Here is a 6,279-nt window from a genome sequence, read left to right on the forward strand (position 1 = left end):
CTGTTGTGGTTCTACTCGCCGAGCTGGGAATTTGTGTTGCAGACGTTTCGTCCCCTGTCTAGGTGACATCCTCAGTGCTTGGGAGCCTCCTGTGAAGTGCTTCTGCGATGTTTCCTCCAGCATTTATAGTGATTTGTATCTGCTGCTCCGATTGTCAGTTCTAGCTGTCCGCTACAGTGGCCAGTATATTGGGTCCAGGTCAATGTGCTTGTTGATTGAATCCGTGGATGAGTGCCATGCCTCTAGGAATTCCCTGGCTGTTCTCTATTTGGCTTGTCCGATAATAGTAGTGTTGTCCCAGTCAGACTCATGTCATTTCGTGGCTAGTTGGTGTTCATGGATATGGATCGTTAGCTGTCTTCCTGTTTGTCCTGTGTAGTGTTTTGTGCAGTCCTTGAATGGGATTTTGTACACTACATTGGTTTTGCTCATGCTGACTACTCGTAATCAAATCCCCTCTTTCCAAATGCATGTATATCTTATCTCAGAGTCTTCTCAAATACATTACCTACTACAGCTTTACTGGTCTATCATTCCCAGGCTTTTCTTTGCAGCCCTTCATGAATAGGGGCACAACATTCACTACATTCCAGCCTTTAGGGACCTCACTCTTGGTTAATGATGTGGCAAATGATGTGACCTACATGGACTTCAGTAAGGCATTCGACAAGGTTCCCCATGGGAGACTGATTAGCAACGTTAGATCTCTTGGAATACAGGGGGAGCTAGCCATTTGGATACAGAACTGGCTCAAAGGTAGAAGACAGAGAGTGGTGGTGGAGGGTTGTTTTCAGACTGGAGGCCTGTGACTAGTGGAGTGCCACAAGGATCGGTGCTAGGTCCTCTAATTTTTATCATTTATATAGATGATTTGGTTGGGAGCATAAGAGGTACAGTTGGTAAGTTTGCAGATGACACCAAAACTGGAGGTATAGGGGACAGCAAAAAGGGCTACCTCAGATTACAACAGGATCTTGACCAGATGGGTCAATGGGCTGAGAAGTGGCAGATGGAGTTTAATTCAGATAAATGCGAGGTGGTGCATTTTGGGAAAGCAAACCTTAGCAGGACTTATACACTTAATGGTAAGGTCCCAGAGAGTGTTGCTGAGCAAAGAGACCTTGGAGTGCAGGTTCATAGCTCCTTGAAAGTGGAGTCGCAAGTAGATAGGATCGTGAAGAAGGCGTTTGGTATACTTTCCTTTATTGGTCAGAGCATTGAGTACAGGAGTTGGGAGGTCATGTTGCGGCTGTACAGGATATTGGTTAGGCCACTGTTGGAATGTTGCGTGCAATTCTGGTTTCCTTCCTATCAGAAAGATGTTGTGAAACTTGAAAGGGTTCAGAAAAGATTTACAAGGATGTTGCCAGGGTTGGAGGATTTGAGCTATGGGGAGAGGCTGGACATGCTGGGGCATTTTTCCCTGGAGCATTGGAGGCTGAGAGGTGACCTTACAGAGGTTTACAAAATTATGAGGGGCATGGATAGGGTAAATAGGCAAAGTCTTTTCCCTGTGGTGGGGGAGTCCAGAACTGGAGGGCATAGGTTTATGGTGAGAGAGGAAAGATACAAAAGAGACCTAACAGACAACTTTTTCATGCAGAGGGTGGTACGTGTATGAAATGAGCTGCCAGAGAAAGTGGTGGAGGTTGGTACAATTGTAACATTTAAGAGTCATTTGGATTTGTATATGAATAGGACGAGTTTGGAGGGATATGGGCTGGGTGCTGGCAGGTGGGACTAGATTGGGTTGGGATATCTGATCGGCATGGATGGGTTGGACTGAAGGGTCTGTTTCCATGCTGTACGTCGCTATGACTCTATGACTCTAAATATATCAGCCAGGGTCCTCACAATTTCTTCTCTAGCCTCTTGCAGTTTTCTTGCATATATCTGGTCAGGACCAGGAGATTTATCAGCTTCATGCATTCTTCTAATATGTTCAACACCTCCCCTACTGTGATATGGACTGTTTCCAAGATATAACTTCTAATTTTAACTGCTAAGTTCCCAAGTCATCATGTTTTTCTTTATGGTAAACACAGTGGAGAAATATTCATTGAGGACCTCACCCATCTTCTGTGGTTCTACACTTACATGACCTCTTTGGTCCTTGAGGGATCCTATTCTCTCTCTTGTTATTCTTTTTCCTTTAATATATTAAAGTACCTCTTTATTCTGAAAAATGTGTTGGTGGAAAGGCGCAACAGGTCAGGCAGCATCAAAAGAGCAGGAGAATCGACTTTTCGGGCATTAGCCCTTCTTCAGGAATGAGGAGGGTGTGCCAAGCAGGCTAAGATAAAAGGTAGGGAGGAGGGACTTGGGGGAGGGGTGTTGGGAATGCGATAGGTGGAAGGAGGTTAAGGTAAGGGTGATAGGCCAGAGAGGGGGTGGGGACGGAGAGTTCGAGAAGAAGATTGCAGGTCAAGAAGTCGGTGCTGAGTCCGAAGTTGGAACTGAGAAAAGGTGGGGGGAGGGGAAATGAGGAAACTGGAGAAATTTGCATTCATCCCTTATGGTTGGAGGGTTCCTAGACAGAAGATGAGGCACTCTTCCTCCAGACGTCATGTTGCCATGGTCTGGCGATGGAGGAGGCCAAGGACCTGCATGTCCTTGGCGGAGTGGAAGGGGGAGTTAAAGTGTTCAGCCATGGGACAGTTAGTTGGTTGGTGTGTGTGTCGCAGAGGTGTTCTCTGAAACGTTCCACAAGTACGTAGCCTGTCTCCCCAATGTATACGAGGCCACATCGGGTGCAGCGGATGCAGTAAATGATGTGTGTGGAGGTGCAGGTGAATTTGTGACGGATATGGAAGGATCCCTTGGGGCCTTGGAGGGAAGTAAGAGGGGAGGTGTTGGCGCAAGTTTCAGGGGAAGGTGCCGGGAGTGGAGGTTGTGTTGGTGGGGGGTGTGGATCTGACGACAAAGACGCGGAGGAAGTGGTCTTTCTGGAATGCTGATAGGGGAGGGGAGGGAAATATATCCTTGGTGGTGGGGTCTGTTTGGAGGTGGCAGAAAAGACGAAGGATGATATGATGTACCTGGAGGTTGGTGAGGTGGTAGATGAGGACCAGTGGGGTTCTGTCCTGGTGGCGATTGGAGGGGCGGGGTTTAAGGGCGGAGAAGTGGAAAGTGGAGGAGATGCGCTGGAGAGCATCGTCAACCACGTCTGAGGGGAAATTGCGGTCTTTGAAGAAGGAGACTATCTGGGTTGTTAGGTATTGGAATTGGTCCTCTTGGGAGCAGATGTGGTGGAGGCGAAAGAATTGGGAATATGGGATGGCATTTTTACAGGGTGCAGGGTGGGAGGAGGTGTAATCCTGGTAGCTGTGGGAGTCAGTCGGTTTATAGTAAACGTCCATGTTGAGTCGGTCATCCGAGATAGAAATGGAGAGGTCTAGGAAGGAGAGGGAGGAGTCTGAGACGGTCCAGGTAAATTTGAGGTCGGGGTGGAAGGTGTTAGTAAAGTGGATGAACTGTTCAACCTCCTCATGGGAGCACGAGGTAGCGCCGACACAGTCATCGATGCAGCGGAGGAAAAGGTTGGGGGTGCTGCCAGTGTAGCTGCGGAAGATGGACTGTTCCACATATCCAACGAAGAGGCAGGCATAGCTGGGGCCCATGCGGGTGCCCATGGCTACACCTTTGGTTTGGAGAAAGTGGGAGGATTGGGAAAGAGAAGTTGTTCAGAGTGAGGATCAGTTCAGTCAGTTGAAGGAGGGTGTCAGTGGAAGTGTACTGGTTGGTTCGGCGGCAAAGGAAGAAGCAGAGGGCTTTGAGGCCTTCGTGATGGCGGATGGAGGTGTATAGGGACTGGATGTCCATGGTGAAGATAAGGCGTTGGGGGCCGGGGAAGCAAAAATCATGGAGGAGGTGGAGGGCGTGGGTGGTGTCCCGAACGTAGGTGGGGAGTTCTTGGACTAAGGGGGCAGGACAATGTCAAGGTATGCAGAGATGAGTTCGGTGGGGCAGGAGCAGGCTGAGACCATGGGTTGGCCGGGGCAGTCAGGTTTGTGGATTTTGGGCAGGAGGTAGAAACGGGCCGTGCGGGGTTGTGGGACTATGAGGTTGGAGGCGGTGGATGGGAGATCCCCTGAGGTGATGAGGTTATGGATGGTCTTGGAGATGATGGTTTGGTGGTGGAAGGCGGGCTCATGGTCAAGGGGGCAGGAGGAGAAGGTGTCCGTGAGCTAGCATTTAGCCTCAGCAAAGTAATGATCGGTGTGCCAAACTACCAACGCGCCTCCCTTGTCTGCCTCTTTGATAGTGAGGTTGGGGTTGGAGCGGAGGGAGTGGAGGGCTGCACGTTGCGAGGTTGAAAGGTTGGAGTGGGAACCTGTCCCACTTGACTCGGTCCTGTCCCCCTTAATCCAACAAGTCCCCACCTTCATTCGGGACACCACCCACGCCCTCCAACTCCTCCATGATTTTTGCTTCCCCGGCCCCCAACGCCTTATCTTCACCATGGACATGCAGTCCCTATACACCTCCATTCCCCATCACGAAGGTCTCAAAGCCCTCTACTTCTGGAACTGGTCCTCACTCTGCACAACACAGACCCTCTAAAGAACATCCTACCCAGACCCATCCCCTACCCTATCTTTACAACCTTACAATTCCCACAGCCATTCCACTTAATGTGCACAATTTTGTAGTCAGAAATGATGGAACTTGAAAGTAGCGAATGGTGCATGGATGGTGAGGGATAAAAATGAATACTTATAGAACAATGATTACTCTGAAATGGAAAAGGTACGAAAATGTGCTTAAAATTGTGAATCAGTGATTGTAAAGGAGTGGCGATATATTTTCAAATCAGGATGATGAGTGGCTTGGAGGGGGACATCTAGCACCTAAGCAATATTCATCAAGAGTGGTAACCTCAGCATCAGTTGGTGGAGCCCAGCAGATGGACGTGTTCCAGCCAGGTGATGGGTTAAATCCAGCAGCAAAGTCAAATCGAAATAAGCATCTTTAACACACTGCACTTAGCTCTGCAGTCCTGTTACCTTCACTGTTCCAAATATGCTTTGAACCTAAAAGGATATTATCAGGCATTACATTAAAACAATACAAAGCTGTTAGTATAATGGCTGAATGGGACTATTGCAAAATTGTGCACAGCACAAAGTATTCAACATCTGTCACATCTTCTAGCTTTTAAAACTTAAAAAGGACAATTGGCCTTCATTACAGAGGAAGTGTGGGGAGATTACAAACAAACTCACTTCAATGATAAACAGACCATAAACAGCTGGACTGTAAAGATGTGTACTATTTATTTGCTGGTTTCTAATAATTCCCTCAATAAGCAGAAATTAATTGCAGAATACTTAATATTTGAAATGAAGACAATGGTTAGTTTTACCTACTATCATTTTGTAACTTTAATTTGAAATCTAATCCTCTCAGAAAGGAGCTGATGGGATCAGGTTGGCTGCCTAATTTACACCTTTGGCCCATGGAGCCGATGTGGAGTGAAATAGGATGGAGATTTGAAATGGGTATGTAACCCGATCCCAGTGCTTTTTTATCTGGTGGGCTTGGTTATAATTAGACCTAAAAAAATCTTAGATGTCCTTCAAGTCATTCCATCATTTATGTGAGACAAGTAGCTGAACCTTTCCAAATACATTCATCAGGACAAATGCAAAAATGCCAAATTTCAAATACCCCATCAATTTATATAACAGGAGAAAAGGTGTAAGTCAGCTGACATTGACCAAGGGGTTTCTAAGTAAAAAGCAACAGGAATGATTAATAGGCACATATGGCTTCTCCATTTCTGTAGACTGTAAGCCAGTTTTTACTGTAATATGCTATCAGTATACAGATTGGAATTTGTATCACTCCATGTACAATATGACCAGCCTTATCAGCAACCCTGCAAATCAGGCCTGAGTCATTTGCTCATCTTGAAGCTTGACAAAGAGTAGTGCAAACTAACTTCTGAGACAATGATTATCCAAATCATATTACTGTTTGCCCTACATTTGGAAAGTCATAACTGGACTAACCACTTCTGGACTTGAAAAGGTCAACCTAAATTAACCTGGAAATGCAAAGTATCTCAAATACATAAAGAGTAGTCATTTATTTCTGCTACTGCTCAGCGGTTATGCAAATCCCCACTTCGGACCTTCTGGTAGAGGGAAGATGATTGATGAAGATGCTTGAGTCAAAAGCACTACCCTGAGGAATTCCTGGAGTTGAGATAACTGACTTCCAACAGTCACAGACACATTTCAAGATTGCAAGATTGCTGCAAAAGTTTCACCCTTG

The sequence above is a fragment of the Hemiscyllium ocellatum genome, chromosome 32 (assembly GCF_020745735.1).
Source record: "Hemiscyllium ocellatum isolate sHemOce1 chromosome 32, sHemOce1.pat.X.cur, whole genome shotgun sequence".
Taxonomy (NCBI): domain Eukaryota; kingdom Metazoa; phylum Chordata; class Chondrichthyes; order Orectolobiformes; family Hemiscylliidae; genus Hemiscyllium; species Hemiscyllium ocellatum.